The 26,014-nt window shown below is 45.0% G+C and overlaps 1 long non-coding RNA gene across 6 annotated transcripts in view; it reads left to right on the top strand.

Annotated features, from left to right (window-relative positions):
• LOC112129056 (uncharacterized) overlaps positions 1-26,014 on the top strand; it is a 68,946-nt gene that overhangs the window by 18,111 nt on the left and 24,821 nt on the right. For 3 of the 6 annotated variants that reach the window (XR_010137239.1, XR_008513772.2, XR_008513761.2), the window contains one exon: positions 1,504-1,622. The exons of 1 other annotated variant lie outside the window; for it this stretch is intronic. This is a non-coding gene — a long non-coding RNA (uncharacterized LOC112129056). Of the gene's footprint in view, positions 1-1,503; positions 1,623-13,471; positions 17,366-17,689; positions 24,218-26,014 lie in introns of those variants that run through there. 2 more of the 6 variants (XR_010137240.1, XR_010137241.1) reach the window with 2 other exon arrangements.

The raw sequence follows: 26,014 nt of genomic DNA, 5'->3' as shown, positions 1-26,014 counted from the left end.
GGGGTTTCACCATGTTGGCCAGGCTGGTCTTGAGCTCCTGACCTCAAGTGATCCACCCACCTCCAAAAGTGCTGGGATTACAGGTGTTAGCCATCATGCCTGCTTGTATTTTTTTTTTGAGACGGAGTCTCACTCTGTTGCTCAGGCTGGAGTGCAATGGCGCGATCTCGGCTCACTGCAAGCTCCGCCTCCTGGGTTCATGCCATTCTCCTGCCTCAGCCTCCCGAGTAGCTGGGACTACAGGCGTGTGCCACCACGCCCGGCTAATTTTTTGTATTTTTAGTAGAGATGGGGTTTCACCATGTTAGCCAGGATGGTCTCGATCTCCTGACCTCATGATCCACCCGCCTCGGCCTCCCAAAGTGCTGGGATTACAGGAGTGAGCCACTGCGCCTAGCTGCCTGCTTCTATTTTTTTGTAGAGATGGAGTCTGTGTTGCCCAGGCTGGTCTCTGAACTCCTGGCCTCAAGCAATCCTACCACCTCAGCCTCCCAAAGTGTTGGGACTACAGACATGAGCCTCTGTGCCTAGCCTCCAACATCTTTATTCTACCTCCAGTCTACTAAAAACCTCACAATTGTCTTGCAGTCTTTTTCATACACCTTTGCCTTCACAGAGCCTTTCTTCCCTCTTTTCTGTTAGCAGAATCTTGGTTTTTGTAGGCACATCTATGCTCCCCTCCGCCAACCAACACCATCTCCAGCTCAGGGGCAAATCTTGATTGGCCGGGCACCTTTTCCCTGGATGAGGATTGGCCCAGCATGGACATGTGATACAGTTCTGGCCCATGAGACAGAGAGATCTCATGGGGAGGCTTCCAAGAAGTTTCCTCATTGTTTAAAAGGGACCCCCAGGAAGACTCATTCTCTTTTGTTAATCCTTGCTGAGGCTGAATGTGGCATCTGGAGCTGCAGCAGCCTTCTTGTGATCAGGATGGAATGAAGAGAAAGAAAGACTGAGGGCCCTCCACAACATCAGCAAATCCACCAACCATGGGGCTGAGCTGCCCTACTTCAGGAAATCTTGTTTAATGAAATAATAAAATGCCCTAACTTTTTTTTTTTTCTTTTGAGACGGAGTCTCACCCTGTCGCCCAGGCTGGAGTGCAGTGATGCGATCTCGGCTCACTGCAAGCTCCACTTCCCGGGTTCATGCCATTCTCCTGCCTCAGCCTCCCAAGTAGCTGGGACTACAGGCACCCGCCACCACACCTGGCTAATTTTCTGTTTAGTAGAGACGGGGTTTCACTGTGTTAACCAGGATGGTCTCGATCTCTTGACCTTGTAATCCACCCGCCTCGGCCTCCCAAAGTGCTGGGATTACAGGTGTGAGCCACCGCACCTGGACTAACTTTTTTTTTTTTCAGAGACGGTGTCTCACTCTGTTGCCCAGGCTAGAGTACAGTGGCCGCATCATGGCTTGCTGCAGCCTCAACTCCTGGGCTCAAGGGGGAGCCCGACTAATTTTGTGTGTTTTGTTGTGTTTTGTTTTGTTTTGAGACAGGGTCTCACTCTGTCGCCCAGGCTGGAGTGCAGTGGTTCGGTCTGAGCTCCGTGCAGCCTCAACCTCCCCAGGCTCATGTGATCCTCGCACGTCAGCTTCCAGAGTAGCTGGAACTACAGGTATGTGTTGCCTGCCTAATTTTTGATTTTTTTTTTTCTTTTTAAGTTTTGTATTTTTTGTAGAGATGGGGTTTCACCATGTTGCCCAGGTAGGTCTCAAAATGCTAGACTCAAGTGATCCTCCTTCCTTGGCCTCTTTAAAGTGTTGGGATTAGACTTGAGAGCCACCATGCCAGGCTTTTTTTTTTTTTTTTTTTTTTTTGAGATGGTGGTGTGCTCTGTCACCCAGCCTGGAGTGCAGTGGTGCCGTCATAGCTTACTGCAGCCTCAAACTCCGGGTCTCAAACCATCCTCCCACCTCAGCCTCCCAAAGCTCTGGGATGACAGTCATGAGCCACCATGCCCAGCCAAAATGTCCTAACTTTTTAAAGCCAAATTGAAGTTGGATGTACTAGATCTTTTTCTGATTGGCCCTTCAGACCCATTTCTCTCTGTCAATCAGGAGGCTGGGTTTGGCCTGTGACATGTATCAGCAGATCAAAGGGTGGGAGTACAGAGCCAGGTCCTGGTTCACTGGTGGCTGCATCCTTTGCCCAAGGTCATAACCCCTGTCAGGTGGCTTTTGTGCTGTAGCTATACATCAGATTTCAAGAACCTCTCCTTCTTCTTGCCCTCTCAACTAAAAAGTGTGGTGGTGGTTTCCTTCTGTTGCTAGTTTCATTCTTTGTGGTTCCCTGAACCCTACCTATACTTTACTAAGTAATCGCTTCATTGACATCTCTTAAATATCCTCTTTTGGCTGGGCGCAGTGGCTCACACCTGTAATCCCAGCACTTTGGGAGGCCGAGGCAGGTGGATCACGAGGTCAGGAGATCAAGACCATCCTGGCTAACACGGTGAAATCCTGTCTCTACTAAAAATATAAAAAATTAGCCGGGCGTGGTGGCACACGCCTGTAGTCCCAGCTACTTGGGAGGCTGAGGCAGGAGAATTGCATGAACCCGGGAGGCAGAGGTTGCAGTGAGCCGAGATCACGCCACTGCCCTCCAGCCTGGGCGGCAGAGCGAGACTCTGTCTCATAAAAAAAAAAAAAAAAAAAAAAAAATTCTTCTTTGAGTTTGCCAACTCTTTTCCACCAGGACCCTGACTGATACTTGGGTTTGCAACTGTTGCAATTACTGCCCACCTGAATGAACCCTTACTGTCCTTAAAGACATTTTACTATCATCTTTCATGTAGATGAGTCTGTTCATTGGTTTTAGAGCATGAAGTGGTATAATGTGCCCATTTTGATTTTTGTCTGACGTTCTGATAGGTGATTAATTGATTGTTTTTATCAAAACGTCTACTCTCCTAATCTGTCAGTTTTTTTTATTCCACCTATAACTTTTGTTTTTTGTTTTTATTTTTTTGAGATGGAGTCTAGCTCTATCACCCAGGCTGGAGTGCAGTGGTGGGATCTTGGCTCACTGCAACCTCTGCCTCCCGGGTTCAAGCAATTCTCCTGCCTCAGCCTCCTGAGTAGCTGGAATTACAGGCGTGCTCCATGACACCTGGCTAATTTTTGTATTTTTAGTAGTGACAGGGTTTCGCAATGTTGGCCAGGCTGGTCTCGAACTCCTGACCTCAAGTGATCTGCCTGCCTTGGTCTCCCGAACTGCTGGGATTACAGGTGTGAACCACTGCTCCTGGCCCATCTGTAACTTTTGGGTTGTTCACATTTATGGGAAAACAATGAGGGGAAATAAATTTCCAAATGTTTTTAGATTAATGACTTTTACATGCCTTGCAAGTATCTTCTAGAGAAGTGTTATGAGATGTTCTAGCTGGGCATGGTGGCTTATGCCTGTAATCCCAGTACTTTTGGAGGTGGGCAGATCACCTGAGGTCAGGAGTTAGAGACCAGTCTGGGCAACATGGTGAAACCCCGTCTCTACTAAAAATACAAAAATTAGCCAGGCATGGTGGCGCATGCCTATAATCCCAGCTACTCAGAGAGCTGAAGCAGAATTGCTTGAACCTGGGAGGTGGAGGTTGCAGTTAGTCGGTGATGACTGTTGAGATATAACACCAGAGGCATGATCCACGACAGAATTAATAAGCTGGACTTTATTAAAATTAAAATTTTCTGCTTTACAAAAGACATTCTTAAGAGAACAAAAAGACAAGACATAGACTAGAAGAAAATGTTTGCAAACGATATATCTGATAATGGATGATTATCCAAAATATACAAAGAATTCTCAAAACTTGACAGTAAGAAAACAAGCAACCTGATTTAAAAATGAGCCAAAGGCCTGGCGTGGTGGCTCACGCCTGTAATCCTAACACTTTGGGAGGCTGAGGCAGTAAGATTGCCTGAACCCAGAAATTCAGTACCAGCCTAGGCAATATAGTGAGACCTCGTCTCTACAAAAAATATAAAAATTAGCTGGGTGTCATGGTGCATGCCTGTGGTCCCAGCTACTTGCTAGGCTGAAATGGGAGGATGGCTTGAGCCCAGGAGGCAGAGGTTGCAGTGAGCCATGGTTGTGCCACTGCACTCCAGTCTGGGCAATAGAGCCAGACTCTGTCTCAAAAAACAAAAGCAAACCCAAAAATATGCCAAAGACCTTAACAGACACCTTACCAAAGCAGATAAACAGATGGCAAATAAGCATATGAAAAGAGGCTCCACATTTCCCTTTCATCAGGGAAAGGCAAAATAAAACAACAATAAGATGTCATTGCATACCTATTATTAGAATGGCCAAAGTCCAGAACACTTACATCATCAAATGCTGGCAAGCATGTGGAGCAACAGGAACTCTCATTGCTGATGGGCATGCAGAATGGCACAGCCACTTTGGAAGACAGTATGGTAGTTTCTTACAAAACTAAACCTACTCTTGCCATATGATCCAATGTTGGCACTCTGGTATTTACCCAAAGGAATTAAAAACTTATGTCCATACAAAACCCTGCACAGGTATTTATAGCAGCTTTATTCATAACTGCCAAAACTTGGAAGTAACTAAAATGTCCTTCAGTAGGTGAATGGATAAATTGTGATACATTCAAACAATGGAATATTATCCAGCACTAAAAAGAAATGAGCTACTAAGCCATAAAGAGACATGGGGAAAACTTAATTCCATAATACGAAGTGAAAGAAGCCAGTCTGAAAAGGCTACACACTGTATTATTCCAACTATATGGCATTCTAGAAAAGATAAAACTGTGGAGATGGTAAAAAGATCAGTGGTTGCCAGGGGCTGAGGGCAGGAAGGGATAAATAGGCAGAGAATAGAGGAGTTTTAGGGCAGTGAAAATACTTTGTATGATACTATAATGGTGGACACATGTCCTATATATTTGTCCATTTGTCCGTAGATTGTACAACACCAAGAATGAACCTTAATATAAACTATACACTTTGAGTGATGATGTGTCAATGTAGGTTCATCAGTTGTAATAAATGTAGCACTCTTGTGGGGGATGTTGATAATGGGGGAGATTGTGCATGTGTTGGTGGGGCATATGAGATATCTCAGTGCCTTCCTCTTAATTTTGCTATGAACCTAAAACTGCTCTCAAAAAAATAAAGTCTGACCGGGCACAGTGGCTCATGCCTGTAATCTCAGCACTTTGGGAAGCCAAGGCAAGTGGATGACCTGAGGTCAGGAGTTCAAGATCAGCCTGGCCGACATGATGAAACCCTGTCTCTACTAAAATTACAAAAATTAGCTGGGTGTGGTGGCGCGCGCCTGTAATCCCAGGTACTCGGGAGGCTGAGGCAGGAGAATCGCTTGAACCCAGGAGGCAGAGCTTGCAGTGAGCCGAGATTGTACCACTGCATTCCAGCCTGGGTGACAGAGTGAGACTCTATCTCAAAAATAAAATAAAATAAAATAAAGTCTTTAAAAAAATAATCTTTGGCTACTTCAGCCATTTTCTCCCTTCTCAGGCCATGACTTTGGTTTCATCCTCAACCTCCAACTAGGTTCCTCTGAGAACTTTTTTTTTTTTTTTTTTTAATTTCTCTGCTCCAAGACCCCAAATTCAGGGAGGAAATTATGTAGAGGCTGATGGTCATACACCCAGATCACCTGTGGTTTTCCCCAAATGGCCACTTGATGGCACCCAAGAATCTTCTTCTTCTTCACATGATTCCTGGAATAGCTCACATGAAATAAAGGGGGTATAATGAATGAAGGACTTTTGATAAAATTCATTAGATGCTATGGATGTATTCCAGTGTGTTCCACTGTAGACCACAGTACTATCATGTCTGCCTTTTTTTTTTTTTTGTAGAGATGGGGGTCTCACTATGTTGCCCTGGCTGGTCTTGAACTCTTGGGCTCAAGCAATCCTTTTGCCTCAGCCTCCCAAAGTGTTGGGATTATAGGTATGAGCCACTGCACCTGGCCTGTGTCTGCCATTTTTTGGCAGATAATGGAAGGGCATGATTCACAACAGTATTATTCTGTTAATCTCATCCAGATGAAAAAATACTGATCACATAAATAGAAATATATGTTTAGAGATGTGTAGAAATATCACCATATACAAAATATTCTATACTATCATCATCAAAGAGTTGTTAAAAGTTTTCCTACTCAAATTTGAAATATCTGCCAGGCGTGGTGGCTCACACCTGTAATTCCAGCACTTTGGGAGGCTGAGGCAGGCAGATAACTGGAGCTCAGCAGTTCGAGACCAGCCTTGGCAACATAGCGAGACTGCATCTCTACTAAAAAATTAAAAAATTAGCCGGGCATGGTGGCGTGCGCCTGTAATAACAGCTACTCAGGAGACTGAGGTGGGAGGATGGCTTGAGCCTGGGAGGTTGAGGTTGCAATGAGTCAGGGTCACGCCACTCACTCCAGCCTGGGCAACAGAGCAAGAGACTATCTCTAAAAAAAAAAAAAAAAAAAAAAGAGGCCGGGCGTGGTGGCTCACACCTGTAATCCCAGCACTTTGGGAGGCCAAAGCGTGTGGATCACCTGAGGTCAGGAGTTCTAGACTAGCCTGGCCAACATGGTAAAACCCCGTCTCTACTAAAACTACAAAAATTAGCCGGGCGTGGTGGCAGGCACCTGTAATCCCAGCTACTTGGGGGGCCGAGGCAGGAGAATCACTTGAACCCAGGAGGTGGAGGTTGCAGTGAGCCGAGATTGCGCCATTGCACTCCAGCCTGGGGGACAAGACCGAGACTTCATCTCAAAAAAAAAAAAAAAAAGAGAAATATCCTTGTCCTTTAATACAATGTGACGCACACTTTATAAGTCAAATGGGAAAGGAAGTCTGTGAAGACTTTCAGATGCAACAAGACTTTGACCACTGACTTTCACTATAGAATCAGCGGGTGGCGGGGTATAAAATGACAAAATAGAATTTCAGAAACTAAATTGGTCAAGATGTGTGCAGAAACCTGATTCAAATGGCCTAGATAGTTCCCAGAGTTCTTGCAAGTATAAGATGCACAGCTATCAAAGAGACATTCTTACCTTGAAATATTAATGGGTTGGCACATGATACGTCTCTCTATACTCCCAGGGGAACCCACTTAAAAGCAATAATATATTAAATGATACCCTCCTAAATTAGTACAAAGCATTCTATAAAAAGCGTGTCAAGGCCTTCTTTTCACATGTCCTACCGTGGCAGATGCTGTTGGTGCTTCACCTATATCCCCCTGGATCCCTTTTACCATTTGTGTCCTGTTATCCTCCACTTTCTGTGACCTTTGTTTCCAGTGGCTTGTACCTGAGGGCATCACACCTGGTCTGCTGGGGTTGCTTTGCACACCAGCATATAAAGGGAGTGAGAATGGCCTGAGAGTTTGTGTGTCCTTCCTCCCTGTGTTCATAACCACTGACTGGTACAGGAAAGCCTGCACTTTCACTGATGTGAAAGCCCAGCTCCCTCATTGCAGTGGAACAAACTATAAAGTGTAATTTCCCCTTCAGAACTCACCTCTGCATCAGGCTGAGGCTGGGACATGGCCAGCATCAAAGCCTTGCTTGGCGTCTTCCTCTTCCTTTACTTCTTTTCTGCATTCCTTTAATTGTTTCTCCTGGGAGCACTTCCTTAATGAATCATTTGCACATTGCTCCTGTCTCAAAATTTGTTTTCGGGAACTCAACCTAAGAAACCAACCATCCCTGATAAACCGTGCTGCCATGTGCAGCCTAAAATTGGGATACACGTCCTAAAATTGGGATACACACCAGAAAAAAAACTTCGTTGAAACATTGCTAATAGGGGCCTTTGGCCTTGAATCCATGACTGCAAAAATACTTCTCTAATGTAGGCAGGGAGGGGAATGAAGAGACAGCAATGCTGCTTAGAGCTTTGCCCTTGACACAAAAACAGGAGCTGCCAGGGAAACAACCACTGCAATCATCTGTGCTTCATGAGGAGCAGCCACCAGGGGCTGTTGGTTGTGATTCTGTCCTTCTTGCTATGGAATGGTCCTGGATCTCTGTTTGTTTTTTGTTTGTTTGTTTTTAAGAGTCTTGTGCTGTCGCCCAGGCTGGAGTGCAGTGGCGGGATCTCAGCTCACTGCAACCCCTGCCTTCTGGGTTCAAGCAATTCTCCTGCCTCAGCCTCCTGAGTAGCTAGAATTACAGGCGCCCACCACCATGCCTGGCTAATTTTTGTATTTTTAGTAGAGACGGGGTTCGCCATGTTGGCCAGGCTGGTCTCAAACTCCTGACCTCAAGCGATCTGCCCACCCCAGCCTCCCAGAGTGCTGAGATTACAGGCTTGAGTGCCCGGCTTTGGATCTCTGTTTTAACTTCCTCTTCAGTTGAAGGGGATTGGCACTCCCAAAACAAAGATACTTCACCAATCCAAACAAGTTTGTAAAAACCCACTGCCTCCTGAAGTCTTTGGCACTCACTTGGCTATAACTATAATTTTCTCATTCATCATCTCACCAGACCAAGAAAACAATGCTATTCTTTGACACAGCAACATACTAAGAACTTGTGTATCTTTTCTTGTCAGTTATGCTCACATGGGACTCACAGTTACTGGAAGACATAACATGAAATATAGACAATTTCAGATGAGCAAAAGCTGAGAGAATTCATTTTCGTCAGATTTGCACTACAATAAGCGCTAAAGATTGTTCATCAGGCATGTCCACATAAAACCCTGCACAGATGTTTATAGCAGTTTTATTCATAACTGCCAAAACTTGGAAGCAACCAAGATGTCCTTCAGTAGGTGAATGGATAAATAAATTATGGTACATTCTACAGAAAGGAATGAAGAACATCTTATATGGGCTAATATAAAAGCCTATATTTTTTGAATTTAAAAAAAAATTTCTTTAAAAAACAACTGACTACTTCAAACAAAAACAATAATAATTTATTGTAAGATTTAAAACATGTAAGGCCAGGCACAGTGGCTCATGCCTGTAATCCCAGCACTTTGGGAGACTGAGGCAGAAGAATCACTTGAGCCTAGGAATTTGAGACCAGTCTGGGCAACATGGTTAGACTCCCTCTCTACAAAAAATACAAACAAATTAGACTGGCATGGTGGTGTGTACCTGTAGTCTCAGCTACCTAGGAGGCTGAGGTGAGAGAATCACCTGAGCCTGGGAAGTTGAGGCTGCAGTGAGCCGTGATTGTACCATTGCACACCAGCCTGGGCAATAAAGTGAGACTCTATCTCAAAAATAAGTAAAAATAAAACATGTAAAAGTAAAATATATGACAATAATAGCAGAAGGACAGGTAGGGTAAATGAAATTATTCTCTCTTTAGGTTATACATTTTATGGATAAATTAATTCTAAGCAAAATGTAATAAATTAAGAATGCAGGCCGGGTGCGGTGGCTTATGCCTGTAATCCCAGCACTTTGGGATGCTGAGGCGGGCAGATCATGAGGTCAAGAGATCGAGACCATCCTGGCCAACATGGTGAAACCCCATCTCTACTAAAAATACAAAAAATTAGCTGGACGTGGTGGTGCGCACCTGTAGTCCCAGCTACTTGGGAGCCTGAGGCAGGAGAATCACTTGAACCCAGGACGCGGAGGTTGCAGTGAGCGGAGATTGCACCACTGCACTCTAGCCTGGTGACAGAGTGAGACTCTGTCTCAAAAAAAAAATAAATAAACAAATAAATAACAATGCATACTGTAATCACCTAGAGCTAAACTGAAAATATTATATAAAGAGGTAGAGCTAGAAACCAATAGAAGAAATAAAATGGACTAATAAAAATATTTGATTAATTGAAGGCAGGCAAAGAGAACAGAATGAAAAACAGGTGGCACAAATAGAAAACAAATAGCAATATAGTAGATTTAAACACAATCATTGCAATCATTATATTAAATATAAATGGACTAAATACTTCAATGAAAAGGCAAAAGATTATTAAACTGAATAAAAAACGACCCGAATGTGTGCTGGATTTTATTTGTTTTGTTTTGGCTTCAGGGATTTTTTTTTTTTTTTTTTTTTTTTTTTTGAGACAGGGTCACATTCTGTGGCCCAGGCTGGAATGCAGTGGCATGATCACAGCTCACTGCAACCTCTGCTTCCTGGACTCAAGTGATCCTCCTGCCTCAGCCTCCCAAGTAGGTGGGATGACAAGCATGCACCACCACGTCTGGCTAATTTTTTTTTTTTTTTGTAGAGGTGGGGTTTTACCATGTCACCCAGACTGGTCTCAAACTCCTGGACTCAAGCGATCTGCCTATCTTGGCCTCCCAAAGTGCTGGGATTACAGGCTTGAGCCACCACACCTGGCTATGCTGTCTTAAGGGACACACTTTGAATATATAGAGACCAAAAAAGTGAAAATAAAAGGATAGGGAAATATATATTTAATACGGATAAGAAGATGAAATATAAACAAGAATAAGAACAAACAAGAAAGCGGATGTAGTTATATTCATATCAAACAAAGTAGGCATCAAGATAAGGAGTACTAGTAGATACAAGAAGAAAAACTTTATAAAAGAATCAATTCATCAAGAATACTTAACAATCCTAAATGTGCGCACTTAGTAACTTAGTTTGCTAGGGCTGCCATAGAAAGCCACCACAGACTGATGGTGTCAATAACTAAAATTTATTTTCTCACAGTTCTGGAGGTTAAACATCCAAGACAATGGTGTTGACAGGGTTGATTCCTTCTGAGGGCCATCTTCTCCCTTTGTCTACATATTATCTTCCCTCTTTCTGTGTCTGTGTCAAAATTTCCTCTTCTTATAAGAACACCAGTCATATTGGATTAGGGCCTACCCTAATGACCTCATTTTAACTTAATTATCTCTGTAAAGACCCTAGCTCCAATTACAGTCATGTTCTGAGGTACTCAGAGTTAAGACTTACACATACAAATTTTGGGGGAGGACACAATTCAGTCCATAACAGTAGTGGGGCTTCAAAATACATGAAGGAAAAGCTAACAGAACTAAAGCAATAACTAGACAAATCCACAGTTATGATTAGAGATTTTAATATCTCTCTGTCACTGATATACCAAGAAAACAAAAATCACTAAGTATGTGTAAGACTTTAATGACACAATTAACCAACCTTGCCTAACTGACATTTATAAAACACTGTGCCAAATAACTACAGAATACACTTTTTTTTTCAAGGACACATAAAAAATTCCCCATGATAGACCATATGCTGGACTATAAGTAGGTCAATAAATACTAAGAGGCTGATATCTTATAGATTATATTCTCTGACCACAATGGAATTATATTAGATAGAATAACAAAAACAAATCTAGAAAAATCCCCCAGTAATTGGAAATTAAACAACATACTACTAAGTAACTCATGGGTCAAAGAATAAATCACAAAGGAAATTTAAAGATATGTTAGGCCAGGCATGGTGGCTCATGCCTGTAATCCCAGCACTTTGGGAGGCCAAGGCAGGCAGATCGCTTGAGATCAAGAGTCCAAGACAAGCCTGGGCAACATGGTGAAACTGTCTCTCCAAAAAATACAAAAATTAGCTGGGCATGGTGGTGCATGCCTGTAGTCCCAGCTACTCGGGAGGCTGAGGTGGGAGGTGACCCTGGGAGGTGGAGGCTACAGTTAACTGTGATTGTGCCACTGCACTCCAGCCTGGGTGACAGAATGAGACCCTGTTTCAAAAAGCCCACAAAATTTCATTCTTTGAAAATATTAATAAAATTGATAAACTCCAGCACTTAGAAAGAAAGACAGAAAGAGAGAAAAAAAAGCGGGGCCAGAGTAAAGGTTATAGGGTTTCTTATACTGTGCTTATGGGATTTCTCTATGTTTGAACTTAACAGTCAGCCCTCCATATCCATGGGTTCTGCATCTGTGGACTCAACCAACCTTGAATCAAAAGAAATTTTTTTATTGTGTCTGTAGTGAACATGTGCAGACTTTTTTTCTTGTCATTGTTCCCTAAACAATACAACAACTATTTACATAGCATTTACACTTTATTAGGTATTATAAGTAATCTAGAGATGATTTAACGTTCTGTATATGGGAAAATGTGCATAGGTTATATGCAAATACTACTCCATTTTATATCAGAGACTTGAGCATCCATGGATTTTGGTATCTGAGGGAGGTCCTGGAACCGATCCACTATGGATATCCAGGGATGACTGTATATCAAAATAAAAATTTAAACAAGGTGGGTGAAATGTGCAAAATGATACTATTGTAGGCCTCATATTTTGGTCAAGAGAGATTGTCTTTTTCTGCTGAAATGAAGACAGCAGTGGGAGAAGTGTGGAAAGGAATAAAAGTTATGGTTGAAGGAATGGGAGGCTGAGTCAGTCCTTAGAAGGAACATGACAATGGCCTTTACAAATTAGGCTCCCGTGCAACTGCCCTTCTGACCTGGATGCCTACAAAAGCTGTGTGGTATGTTTGTCATGTGGAGTTTTCTGAGATACATGAGGTTTCCAAACTAGTTTTCATTCTCTCAGTGTTTCTTGTGATCAACACTTAAGCTCCTCTTACAGATCTAACCTAAACAGCATGTAAAGCCAGGTTTTTTTTCTTCTTCAATGTTATGGGGAAAGAGGATTACGTTTTATAGGGGGAGAAGACAGGTGTTCAAATTTAGACCTCATGGATGAAAACAAGCCTCATGTTGCATATGAATCAGAAACAAGGCAGAGTCATTTCTTTATTCTGAAAGCCAACGGCTGCTCAGAGACAAGCAGATTGAACCACTTCCTCCCTGCGCAGAAATTCTCAGGGTATACACACGCACACATTTACACACACATATGGTTAGAAGAACAAAGAAAAGAAGCAAAAAGAAAACTAATTCACTGATGATGTCATTTGCAACACAGGGCATAGTTATATGTCTCATATCACCTAATTTCCTCCAAAAAGCGTGTTTCATGAGTCCAAGCAATTCTCTCATAGCAGCAAGTTTAAGACTTACATTGTAGACAAGCACTAATCAAGTAGCCAAGACAGGCTAAAAGAAAAGAAAAAAAGAGACATTGTTTCCTTTTAGATTTTTATTATGAAAAATTTTGATATGCACAGAAGAGAAGTGTAATGAACTCTTCATATACCCATCACTCAGACTCAACAATCTGATTACAATGAGTTGGCAAAAACTATAAAAGAGGAAGCATGCAATTTGGAATCTAGAGCAGGCCACAGTTAAATTTAGCTTTACTGGGACCTTGTTTCAACATGATTAATCAACTAATCAAAGCTCGTTTGACTTCGGTTTCCTTATTGGCATAAAGAAAGGCTAGTCACAGCCCACCATCTGCGTCAAGTGTATAGGTTCAGGTGGAAGGCTCAGGCTCTGTTCAAGATTCTGTGTCTTCGTTGATTTATTTTTAATCAAGTTTTTGGGGACAAAAAGGCTTTATGTTATTTTTAATTTAATTTTTTTTAAGAGACAGAATCTTACTCTGTTTCCCAGCCTGGAGTACAGGGTGTGACCATAGCTCCACACGGCCTCAAAACTCCTGGGCTCAAGCGATCCTCCTGTCTCAGGCTCCCAAGCGGCTAGAACTACAGGTACATGCCACCACACCTGGCTGCTTTATGTTACTTTCTACATTTTCTCAGCAAAAGTGAGACTGAACATTTTCTAACTCTGCAATCTGCTGTGTTTAAGATAGTGAGCAGGGTATCTGTGTGAAGATGATCACCAGGCAAGGAGATCTCTGAATCTGGGTCTCAGGGGAGAGTTCTGGGACTGGAGATCTGTTAGAAGTGACAGTCCATAAATATGGGAGACAATGTCAAGAAAAAGAGTTGGGAAGGGGAGTAAGGCCTGGGTAGAGCTCTGTAGAACATTCACATTCAGGTCAGAGGAGGGACATGCAAGAGCTCGGGCATGACAGAGTCCTGGGAGAAAGAGAAATAAAAGGGTCGACCACATCAAGGGAGTGGAGGGTGCTAAAGTCCTTCAGAGTGAGGCAGGAGAAAGGCTTGGCACAAAGGCTGAGGGGCAGAGAGAAAAACCTAATTTCAGCCGGGCACAGTGGCTCACGCTGTAATCCCAACACTTTGGGAGGCTGAGGTGGGCGGATCACCTGAGTTCAGGAGTTCGAGACCAGCCTGGCCAACATGGTGAGACCTTGTTTCTACTAAAAGTACAAAAAAATTAGTCGGGCATAGTGGTGCACACTTGTAGTCCCAGATACTCAGGAGGCTGAGGCAGGAGGATTGCTTGAACCCTGGACGTGGAGGTTGCAGTGAGTGTAAATTGTGCCACTGCGCTCCAGCCGGGGTGACAGAGCAAGACTCCATCTCAAAAAGAAGAGAAAAATAATTTCTATCCAGCTCTCCCCACCCCTCCCTACTTGCTTCCTGATGGTCCTTTTCAATTCTGGAATCCCTGGCCTCTTTGTCCCCAAGAGACACCTTTCCCCCAGTCTCCTATCATCTCTTTCTCCCCATTCCTCCTGGACTAGCTAATTCCTACTCAGTGGCCAGATCCCAGCCTGAAAATCTCTTCTTGACCTTTCGGGCCACATCTGATCCCACAGTAATACACTCTGTACTTCTCCATCAAGCATCTCGGTCGTCTTTGTGTATTTTCATGACTCTGACCAGTGCCCAGGCAGTTAGCTCCATGAGGGTAGAGACCAAGTTTATAACAGGTGCCTACCTCAGGGTCTGGCCCAAGTGTGCTCAGTAAAGAGTTACTGAATGGATGAATGAATGAATCAATGAAGGTAAGTAGGTGTTGGCATAGCCTCAGGACTCAAGGCCAGATATTCTTTCTGGAACTGCACAGAAGTTCTAGTTTATCGTCTGCAGTTGACATTGACAACCCTGGGTAACACCAACCACTGTGTCCCCTACTGCTGCTCCTACGGCCAAGGTCCTGCCCGGGCCAGGCCAGTTTACTGCTCTCCAGGCTCAGCCTGGCGGTCTGAGCATCGCTGACCATCTTAGGGAGAGATGCTTCTGGGGACTGATGAGGGGGGAAGCCAGACTGGAATGTGTGGGAGGTGAGGAAAGGGAGATTGTGGATGCAGACAGCTTTTTCACAAGTTTGGCTTTGAAAGGGAGGAGAGAATTAGGAGGTAGCTGCAAGGAGATTTGGGGTTTTCAAAGCCCAGTTTTTTGTTTGTTTGTTTTTTTAATTTCAGGAGAGATTTAAATATGTCTAAATGTCAGTGGGCAGGTTCTAGTTAGGAGGGAGAGGTTGGGTAAATAGGAATGGGAAAGAATCCTGAGGGGAGGAGAAGAGGGGCCTCGAATGAGCACCTGGATGGTAGTTAGCAGGCTCCTTCTGCCTTAGGCTTGGCTGAGGCCCCAGACAGGCAGGGCAGCCCCTCCTGATCCCAGTGTGGGATGCTAGACCACCTATGCAGGGCTGGGAGGGAAATGTCTGAGAGCTGGTAGTTCTGAGTCACTGTATTGACCACCCACATCCAACTTATAAAGCGGTTGGACAGGCCAAGAGAGAGGAGCCAGAGACTAGGAAGCAGATTTATTTTTTATTTTTTTAATTTTTTATTATTTTTATTATTATTATTTTATTTTTGAGACAGTTTTTCTCTTGTCGCCCAGGCTGGAGTGCAGTGGCATGATCTCAGCTCACTGCAACCTCTGCCTCCTGAAATTCAAGCGATTCTCCTGCTTCAGCCTTCCGAGTAGCTGGGATTACAGGCATGTGCCACCATGCCTGGCTAATTTTATATTTTTAGTAGAGATAGGGTTTCACCATGTTGGTCAGGCTGGTCTCAAACTCCTGACCTCAGGTGATCCATCCACCTCAGCCTCCCAAAGTGCTGGGATTACAGGTGTGAGCCACTTGCCCGGCGGAAGCAGATTTCTTTAGCAGAGGCTTGTACTGTGGAGCCCACCCCCAGCCACACCCATGCAGGAGGGGTGGGTGCGTCCTGCTTTCCTCAGATCAACTGAGGGGGACACTGGAACCAGGGAGACACAGGGGTGTCCAAATCACACCTAGAAATCTACAGGGGGGTGTGTATGTGTGTTGTCTGCCTGTCAGTCCACTGGGCTTTGGGTTTTTTTATTATTATTTTTTTTAATTAAAAAAAATTGAAATGGGGCATCTTGCTGTGTTGCCCAGGCTGGTCTAGAACTCCTGGGCTCAAGCGATCCTTCCACCTTGGCCTCCCAAAGTGCTGGGATAACAGGCGTGAGCCACCCGCCTGGTGTATGTACTCTTCCCTCAGCATTATGTTTTTGGGATTCACTTATGTTTCATGTATCAGTAATTCATAATATTATACTATTAACTTTTCTTTTTTTTTTTCTTTCTTTTTTTTTTTTTTTTGAGACGGAGTCTTGCCCTATTGCCTAGGCTACAGTGCAGTGGCATAATCACAGCTCACTGCAGCCTCCACCTCCTGGGTTCAAGCAATTCTCCTGCCTCAGACTCTTGAGTAGCTGGGATTACAGGTGCCTACCACCATGCTCAGCTTATTTTATATTACACTATTAACTTAAAGCTCATGATAAATATTGTTAAATTCCCCTCCAGAAAAATGTGATCAAGTTTTTTAATTTTTTATTTTTTTATTTTTTAAGAGATGAGGTCTTGCCATGTTGCCCAGGCTGTTCTTGAACTCCCAGGCTCAAGCAATCCTCCTATCTCAGCCTCCTGAGTAGCTGGGACCATATGTGCATTTCATCACACCCGGCTAATTTTTGTATTTTTTGTGGAGATGGGGTTTCACCATGTTGCCTAGGCTGGTCTCAAACTTCTGAGCTCAAACAATCCTCCTGGCTTGGCCTCCAAAAGTGCTGGGATTACAGGCGTGCGCCACCATGCCGAGCCATGCTGGGCTTTGAAAAAGGGCTGCATCAAGAGACAGATGAAGGTCAGTCAAATGTGTGCATTCCATATGTGGGTCACAAGCGTGAGACAGAGCAGCTGGCCGTTGGTCTAGATCAGTGGTTCTTACTGAGGGTGATTTTCCACCTGAGGGGATGTTTGGCAATGTCTGGAGACATTTTTGATTGTCACAACTAAGGGGTATTACTAGCGGGGGTCCTCTAGTGGGCAGAGGCCAGAGGTGAGGGGGGGATGGGAGGGCCTTGGAGGTTTGAGAGAGTGAAGAATTGAAGTAGTCATCCCATAAGTAGGGGAGCTCGGTGACACACAGTAGGTTGTCAAGTGTGGTGATAGCCACAGGCAAGATGTAAGAAAATGAAGGTTCCAGAGGTGGAGCCAGGACAGATTCCTGGAGGCCATTCGGGGGAGGGGGCTTCGATGGGATCCCCTAGTAGAGCCTGTGTACACTGGGGTCCATGACGCCGGCCCCTCAGCAGAGCTTCGCTGAAACCTGGAGTGGCACTGAGGATCTCTGGGAACAGTTTCTTCTTTTTTTTTTTTTTTTTTTTTGAGATAGAGTCTTGTTCTGTTGCCCAGGCTGGAGTGCAGTGGTGCGATCTCAGCTCACTGCAACCTCTGTCTCCCGGGTTCAAGCAATTCTCCTGGCTCAGCCTCTGGAGTAGCTGGGATTACAGGCACGTGCCATCACACTGAGCCAATTTTTGTATTTTTAGTAGAGACAAGGTTTCACCATGTTGGCCAGGCTGGTCTTGAACTCCTGACCTCAGGTGATCCTCCCATCTCAGCCTCCCAAGTGCTGGGATTACAGGTATGAGCTGCCGTGCCCAGCCAGTTCGATTTTCTCTATTGCTGTAGGTCTTAGTGGTCACTCATCCAACCTCCTCATTCCTCACTGGCCCACATCAGATGAGTCAGTTCCTTCATCAGTGATGGCACAGTGATTGCAGGGAACGCTCAGCCTCCTTGGCTCTGATTCTGCCTTAACGGAAGGGAGCCCTTCTGACTTGACCTCATGGGTGCCATCGAGTGTGGTTCCAGCTCCGCATGTTCCTGACTACTGCACAAGTCTGGGAGGTGAGGGATGTGGGAGACACAGCTCTCAGAGCCTCTTACAGAAACAACGAGCCTGGTGCTGCGGTGGCAAGAAACAGACACTGACCCCGACCCCAAGGGAAATTCACAAGAAGGCTATGGAGTCCCTCACAACATGGAAGGGGAAATTGAAGAGCCTGGTCTGGAAAAGACAGAAAACAGGGAGGCCGTGGGGACCTAGAAGCTGGAACCAACTGAGAGTCTCATCTGGCCACACTGTAAAGATGTGTCAGCCCCAACCTCTTCTTGGCTTTTGCTTCCTCCATTCAAGGGTCAGAGTCTGAGTGCCTAGGTGGGCCCAGAGCCTTCCTTCTCCAGCCTCCCTGCTGCCCCAGAGAGGACAAACACCATTTCTGACTCCCCTGCATACTCAAGAGTGCCATTCTCAGGATCACAGTAGAGGCAGGACTGAGAAAACAAGTGCTCATGAGGCTGATGGGCTGCCTTGGCTTTATCAGCAGCAGAAGAATTCTGGGATGCTCACCTCCCAGAAGACCCTCCACAGTTCCCAAGAGCCTCTTCATCCATGATGAGGGTGACAAAACTTCTCTGAGTCTCAGACAGCTTTGAGACTGGGATGGAAACAGAGGATTGCATAAGTTTCAGGGGGCTGCTGGACCCCCAGTCCTGAATCCTGACTCTGGGACACCTTCTCTAGCCCGTGTCTGCCTGGCTCAGCTGCAGGCCTCATACACTGCCTCCCTAGGACCTGCAGTTGAACCTTTCCATGCTCATGGACACGTGGATTACACCAGCAGGGCCCTAGGCCTCTTCCTAACCTCAGAATTTTTTTTTTTTTTCTAAAAGGGCAAGGCACTATTTTAGTCACTGTTTTGCAGGGAGAAAAAAAAGTCCTGTTTATCCTTATGATTCATGTTGGTGGTTTTTGGATAATGTTGTATTGATTCATGACGACTCACTCAGCATCTGGTATGAATTAAATGAGACTTTCTCTTTTTGACAGTAAAATGAAAGATCTTAAACAACGCCAACATTAAAAAGAGGCCTGGGGGGAATACAAGAGTTGGAGCAATCTTGGGGACTTGAGTCAGTTCAGTGGGATGCCCTACCATCTTGGCAAAGCCAGCACAGTGCCATGCAGCTCCAGGGCAGTGCTGCTTGTGACCTTATGTCTGCTCCTCATGAGTACCACGATGACTCCTTGCAGGTCCCATTGCTTCCCACCATATGCTGTTTTATCTTGTAGTCATGACCCCAACTGGACAAATGGGGAAACAGAGGCAGGAAGCTGGCATGGATGTGACATCAGGAGTCAGATTTTCTCTGGTTTGTTCCAGGAAGTTTTTCATAGAATCCCAGAGGACATCCAGTGGTTCTTAACGGGGAATGATTTTGGCACCCCCAGGGGTATTGGGCAATGTCTGGAGGCATTTTGGTTGCCACAACTAGGGAGGTGCTACTGGCATCTACCTGCAGTGTCAGAACAGCCTCCAAAGAACAAAATGATCCAGCCCACATGTCAATAGTGCCGAAGTTGAGAAACCCTGCTCTAACCCAAAGGGACTCCAAATCCCAAGTGATGTGGTGGTTGGCAGGGCATTAGCAGACTTAATGCAAAGGCCTCTCAATATGGCAAAACAGATTGTCTGAAAAATTATGTAATTTTTGTGTTTAAAAAGAGTAGAACCTGGGCAACATAGCAAGACCTTGTCTACAAACATATTCAGGCTGAGAAAATGAAAAATAAAAAAAGACCCTGTCTTGGCCGGGTGCAGTGGCTCACGCCTGTAATCCCAGCACTTTGGGAGGCCGAAGCAGGCGGATCACAAGGTCAGGAGTTCAAGACCAGCCTGGCCAATATGGTGAAACCCTGTCTCTACTAAAAATACAAAAATTAGCTGGGCATGGTGGCGCGTGCCTGTAGTCCCAGCTACTCAGGAGGCTGAGGCAGGAGAATCACTTGAACCTGGGAGGCGGAGGTTGCAATGAGCCGAGATCGTGCCACTGCACTCCAGTCTGGGCAACAGAGTGAGACTCTGTCTCAAAAAAAAGATACTGTCTTTACAAAAACAAACAAACAACAACAAATATATATATATAGAGAGAGAGAGAGAGAGAGTGTCAGGTATGGTGGTATGTGCCTGTGGTCCCAGCTGCTCAGGTGACTGAAGCTAGTGGATCCCTTGAGCCCAGGAGTTCAAGGCCGTAGTAAGCTGTGACTGCCATGCACTCCAGCCAAGGAGACAGTGACATTGAGATCCTGTCTCAAAAAAAAAAAACAAACAAAAAAGGATACAGCTTGCCTAGTTCATGGTCTCTGTATGTCATTCTCTACTAAAAGAAACCAGGGCTCCTGCCAAATGGCTAGTCCAAGGTTGGGGCAGCTGAACAAGGAAGGTATCAGCACTACGGAGTCTGATTAAAAGGACACAGGGGTTCATGTGAAAAGGCTCTCTCTGACCAAATACAGGATGATTTGAGCAACAAAAAGAACAATGCAAATATGTTAAAATTCGTATTTGTAAGTTGAAAGAGGAGCTTGTGATCAAAAGATGAAAATGTTCCTTGGCCGGGCATGGTGGCTTACGCCTGTAATCCTAGCACTTTGGGAGGCCGAGTCGGGTGGATCACCTGAGGTCCGGAGTTTGAGACCAGCCTGGCCAACATGGTGAAACCCCATCTCTACTAAAAATACAAAAAATTAGCCAGGTGTGGTGGTGGATGCCTGTAATTCCAGCTACTCAGGAGGCTGAGGCAGGAGAATCGCTTGAACCTGGGAGATGGAGGTTGCAGTGAGCACTGCACTCCAGCCTGGGCAACAAGACCAAAACTCCGTCTCAAAAAAAAAAAAAAAGAAAGAAAAGATACCTCTAAATCATGTGGCTTCTAGAGGTTTCCTTTATGAAAAAAAAAAAATGGTGCTTCCATTGCCTCTTAAACCCAGATGTTCTCATTTCCTTTGGTGTCAACAGTGGCGGAAAGGGAAGTTTGTATCACCTGTGTTAATGCTGCTCTGGAAAGGGAGCCAGAATGAGAGTGCACAGTGATGACGCAGTCACCATCAAATAAACCATGACTAAGCACATACTCTGGGATGGCTGCATCTCTCCTGTGAGAAAGAGAGAGCAACATGTCATCCGATGACTGCAGCCTAGATGGATATGTCTATGATAGAGTGCTTCAATTGGAATCTGCCTCTTATAACTGAAAATTACTTTAAACAATAAGAAGAAGTTATTGACTCACAGTCAAGAAAGCTTGACAGTGCTGCAGTGCGGTCCTTGGACTAGAGTGGTCCACAAACTATTTGTTATTGGTCCACGATAAGATATCTGTGTGGCTGCAAGATCCACGTGCATGACCCTTCTTTCCTACCTTGTTGATGATGCTGCAGGATAATGAGAACACCTGGGTTTAAGAGGCATAGAAGAACCACTTTTTATAAAGGATACCTCCAGTGGATGAAGCCATATGATTCATCTTTATTGTGTGTTACAAAAGTATCAGTCAATAAAATAACAATAAAAGTGAAAATGAAACAGAAAACTGCTGTTATTACAGACAGTTCGAAAAACAGTGGCCTAGAGTGGTGATTCCCAGTCCTGGCTGCTCAACAGAATTACCTGGTGAGCTTTGACGACACCTGGTAATGAGGTTCATTCCCAGGGATTTTCATTTAATTGGCCTGGGGTGGGGCCAAAGCATGGCTAGTTTTAGAAGCTTGCCAGGTATTTCTAATGTGTAGTGAGCATTGAAAACTAGTGGTTTGGATTCAGGTTGGCCTCAGCTGAGGCTTTATCCGGTGGTCAGGAACGTCACCAAGGCCTGGTGGTCTCATAGCACTAAATGGTTATATTAGAAAAGGAGAAAGAACTAAAATCAATGACCTCAGCTTCTACCTCAATAAACTAGAAAATGTTCAAGTTCTTCTGCTCTGACCTAAAAGGTGTAAAAAAATAAATGTAGGACCGGGCGCGGTGGCTCACGCCTGTAATCCCAGCACTTTGGGAGGCTGAGGCAGGCAGATCACCTGGTCAGGAGTTTGAGACCAGCCTGGCAAACATGGAGAAACCCCGTCTCTACTAAAAATACAAAATTAGCCAGGCGTGGTGGCGCATGCCTGTAATTCCAGCTACTCTAGAGGCTGAGGCAGGAGAATCGCTTGAACCTGGGAGGCAGAGGTTATGATGAGCTGAGATCACGCCACTGCACTCTAGCCTGGGCAACAAGAGCAAAAACTCAAGTCTAAAAAAAAAAAAAAAAAATTTTTTTTTTAAAGAAACTAGAAAAAGAGAGCAAATTCAATCCAAAGTAAGCAAATAAAAGGAAATAATAAAGATCAAAGGGGGGAAATTAATGAAATGGAAAACACAAGAACAATAGAAAAAGTCAATGAAACTGAAAGCTGGTTCTTTGAAAATATCAATAAAATTGATAAACTTCTAGCCTAACTGATTATGAAAAAAAGACAAAATACAAATTGCTGATATCAGAAATGAGAGAGGAGACATCACTACAGATTCTATAGATATTGAAAGGATAACAAGGGAACATTATAAACAACTTTATGCCAACAGATTCAGTAACTTAGATGAAACGGATAAATTCCTTGAAAAACTTAAAAGCTTACTCATGAAGAAATAGGTCATTTGAATAGCCTAATATTAATTAAAGAAATTGAATTTATAGTTAAAAACCTTGTCACAGGCTGGTCACGGTGGCTCACACCTGTAATCCCAGCACTTTGGGAGGCCAAGGTGGACGGATCACTTGAGGTCAGGAGTTCAAGACCAGCCTGGCCAACATGGTGAAACCCTGTCTCTACTAAAAATACAAAAAATAATTAGCTAAGCATGGTGGCATGTGCCTGTAGTCCCAGTTACTTGGGAGGCTGAGGCAGGAGAATTGCTTGAATCCAGGAGGCAGAGGTTACAGTGAGCTGAGATTATGCCACTATACTCCAGCCTGGGCAACAGAGTGAGACTGTCTCAAAAAAGAAAACAACAACAACTTTGTCACAAAGAAAACTCCAGGCCCACAATCTAAGCCAGTAAACTGTGCCCAGCACAGGGTGAGAGGAGAGTGCTAGCAGCACAGCTTGGAAGGCAGGCAGCTCCTCTGGCCATGAAGTCCAGTTGGCCATGAAGTCCAGTTCACTTCCAGGCTAACTTGGACATATTGCAGAGATGTTTGATAAATTTGAGACTACAGTTAAATGTCAACCAACAGCCTCTCATCCATCTGTCCCTAAGGAAGTACTTCAAGATGTCCAACAATCCAGTAGGGCTTTCATTTTATTTTCTTCATTCAAATGTGAACCTGGTGGGTAGATGCATCTGAGCATTGACTTGTTAAGAAAAACTAACCAACCTGGCCGGGCGCAGTGGCTCACGCCTGTAATCCCAGCACTTTGGGAGGCTGAGGCGGGCGGATCACGAGGTCAGGAGATCGAGACCATCCTGGCTAACACGGTGAAACTCCGTCTCTACTAAAAACATTAAAAAAAAAAAAAAAATTAGCCAGGCGTGGTGGCAGGCACCTGTAGTCCCAGCTACTCGGGAGGTTGAGGCAGGAGAATGGCATGAACTCAGGAGGCGGAGCTTGCAGTGAGCCGAGATCGCGCCACTGCACTCCAGCCTGGGAGACAGAGCGAGACTCTGTCTCAAAAAAAAAAAATAGTAAAACTAACCCACACAGTGAAATAGACTTCTGCAGCTCACCAGCCAGCTGATACCAAACCTCTGATAACAACACACTGGTGTGACCACAACTTTACTTCTGTTTTAAATGGCAATCCCTCCTCACCTGAATATTGGTGAAACCTTGGCTAGGAACAGCTTGGAGGGGTCAGTCCTAGTCCAGGCCCCTTTGTCATTATCCTGTGGTTTGTTCACAGACAGGTTTCTGTGTCCTAAGATAGCCACCCACTGGACTTGTCACCGTGTCTACGCTAACATGTTAATGACCTAAGCTTTTGGTCTCGGTCTCTGCAATTGCTTGTATTTCTATCTCTGAAGTACAGTTCTCATCTCTCTTTTGTTGCTCTCATGATTTCTCTATTTGTTACTGCAATGTTGCAGTGCAGCCTGGTCACCCACCTGCAATGCGCCGCACCACAGAACACCCTCCTCTCTGGGCCGGTATGGTGGGAGGCGTGGGAAGGAAAGATCCCAGACTCAAGGGAGCAGGGAGCAGGTACTTAAGGGCAGGGGGAAGGGATGCGGTCAGAGATGAATGTTCTTAGTAATGTTTTCTTTAAACTAGATGATAGGGACATGGGTGTTTTGCATTATTCTTTATGCCTTTTTGTATATTATATTTAATCACTTTTTTTTTTGAGACGGAGTTTTGCTCTTGTTTGCTCAGGCTGGAGTGCAATGGTGCAATCTTGGCTCACTGCAACCTCTGCCTCCTGGGTTCAAGAGATTCTCCTGCCTCAGCCTCCCGAGTAGCTGGGACTACAGGCATGCGCCAGTACGCCCGGCTAATTTTGTATTTTTGGTAGAGACGGGGTTTCACCATGTTGGTCAGGCTGGTCTCAAACTCCCGACTTCAGGTGATCCGCCCTCCTCGGCCTCCCAAAGTGCTGGGATTACGGGCATGAGCCACCGCGCCCAGCCCAATTTTTAATAAAAAGAAAAGTCAGTATACACGAATATTAAAAACATAGTGCTGGGCAAAATTCACACCATGCTGTGGTGCAGAGCCCCCCTCTCCTTCCAGGGAAGCCATGAGATGAATAGTGACACCTTAGACTGGGCCCTTCACTGCTGCTGGACTCTTTTTGCAAATGGGGTCAGAGTTCTGGAAAATGCAGCCTTGGTGCAGAGATAACACTTTGGCATTTTGTGTGTATCCTCAGATTGCAGATACCATAGACTCTGTCAAGAAGTGTGTTGGGGGCCAGGTGCGGTGACTCATGCCTGTAATCTCAGCACTTTGGGAGGCTGAGGTGGGAGAATTGCTTGATCCCAGAGGTCAAAGCTGTATAAGCCATGATCATGCTGGTACTCCAGCCTTGGAGACAGAGTGAGACCCTCTCTCAGAAGAAAAAAAAAAGAAGTATGTTGAGGCTTCTCATTGCTCTGAAAAGGGAGTTCATGATAAACATGTTTGGGCTGGGATAAAAACAAACAAGCACATAAACAAAATAAAAAACCCAACCCTTGTCCTTTGGTCCTTGGGTGACCAGTGATATTCCATTCCCATGGAAGAAGAGAAGATGAATACTGGGGGAACACCCACAGTCCCTCTGACACTTCCTACCAGCCTGCTCTACCTCCCTGGCCAGCTCTTTCTCCCTTCCTCATACCAGCTTTTCTAAACCTTCTGTCAGCTCAGCATCCCTTCCATCCCTCTGCCATCACTAACCCCTCTCTTCCTGTTGCACAGAACAAAGAGAATCCATCAGATGAGAGTTCCTTCAACTTCCTGGTCTGTCCCTCCCAGCCCTCACCAGACACCCTGCTTGAATGCTCACCCCTTTCTCTTGAAGGCCAGTCCCTGCTCCTGGGCTCTCAATCCCACCCCTCCTGTTGGCCTAGAACTGCAAAACCAGGTCTCTCCCACTGTCTCCAGACTCTCTGCCCACAGTGTGTCAGCATTTAAAAATGCTCAAGTCTTTTCCATGAAAGGTGTTCCCTGGGGCCAGGTGTGGTGGCTCACACCTGTAATCCCAGCATTTTGGGAGGCCGAGGTGGGTGGATCTCTTGAGGTCAGGAGTTCGAGACCAAACTGGCCAGTATGGTGAAACTCCGTCTCTACTAAAAATACAAAAATTAGGTGTCGTGGCACACGCCTGTAGTCCCAGTTACTAGGGAGGCTGAGGCAGGAGAATCGCTTGAACCCAGGAGGTGGAGGTTGCAGTGAGCTGAGATCATACCACTGCACTCCAGCTTTGGCGGCAGAGCGAGACTCTGTTTGAAGAAGGAGGGAGGGAGGGAAGGAAGGAAGGAAGGAAGGAAGGGGAAGGGAAGGGAAGGAAGGAAGGAAAGAAGGAAAGAAAGAAAGAAAGTGCTCCCTGGACTCCATCTCCCCCTCCTGCCACCTGTCTCTCCGCTCTCCTTCGGCATAAGCCAGGAGGCGCTCCCTTCTCTATGTCCACCACTTTTTCAGTTTCTTTAAAAT

The sequence above is a fragment of the Pongo abelii genome, chromosome 16 (genome assembly GCF_028885655.2).
Source record: "Pongo abelii isolate AG06213 chromosome 16, NHGRI_mPonAbe1-v2.0_pri, whole genome shotgun sequence".
Taxonomy (NCBI): Eukaryota; Metazoa; Chordata; class Mammalia; order Primates; family Hominidae; genus Pongo; species Pongo abelii.
Note: the sequence above shows the minus strand (reverse complement) of the source record. Positions and strands in the feature narration are given on the sequence as shown.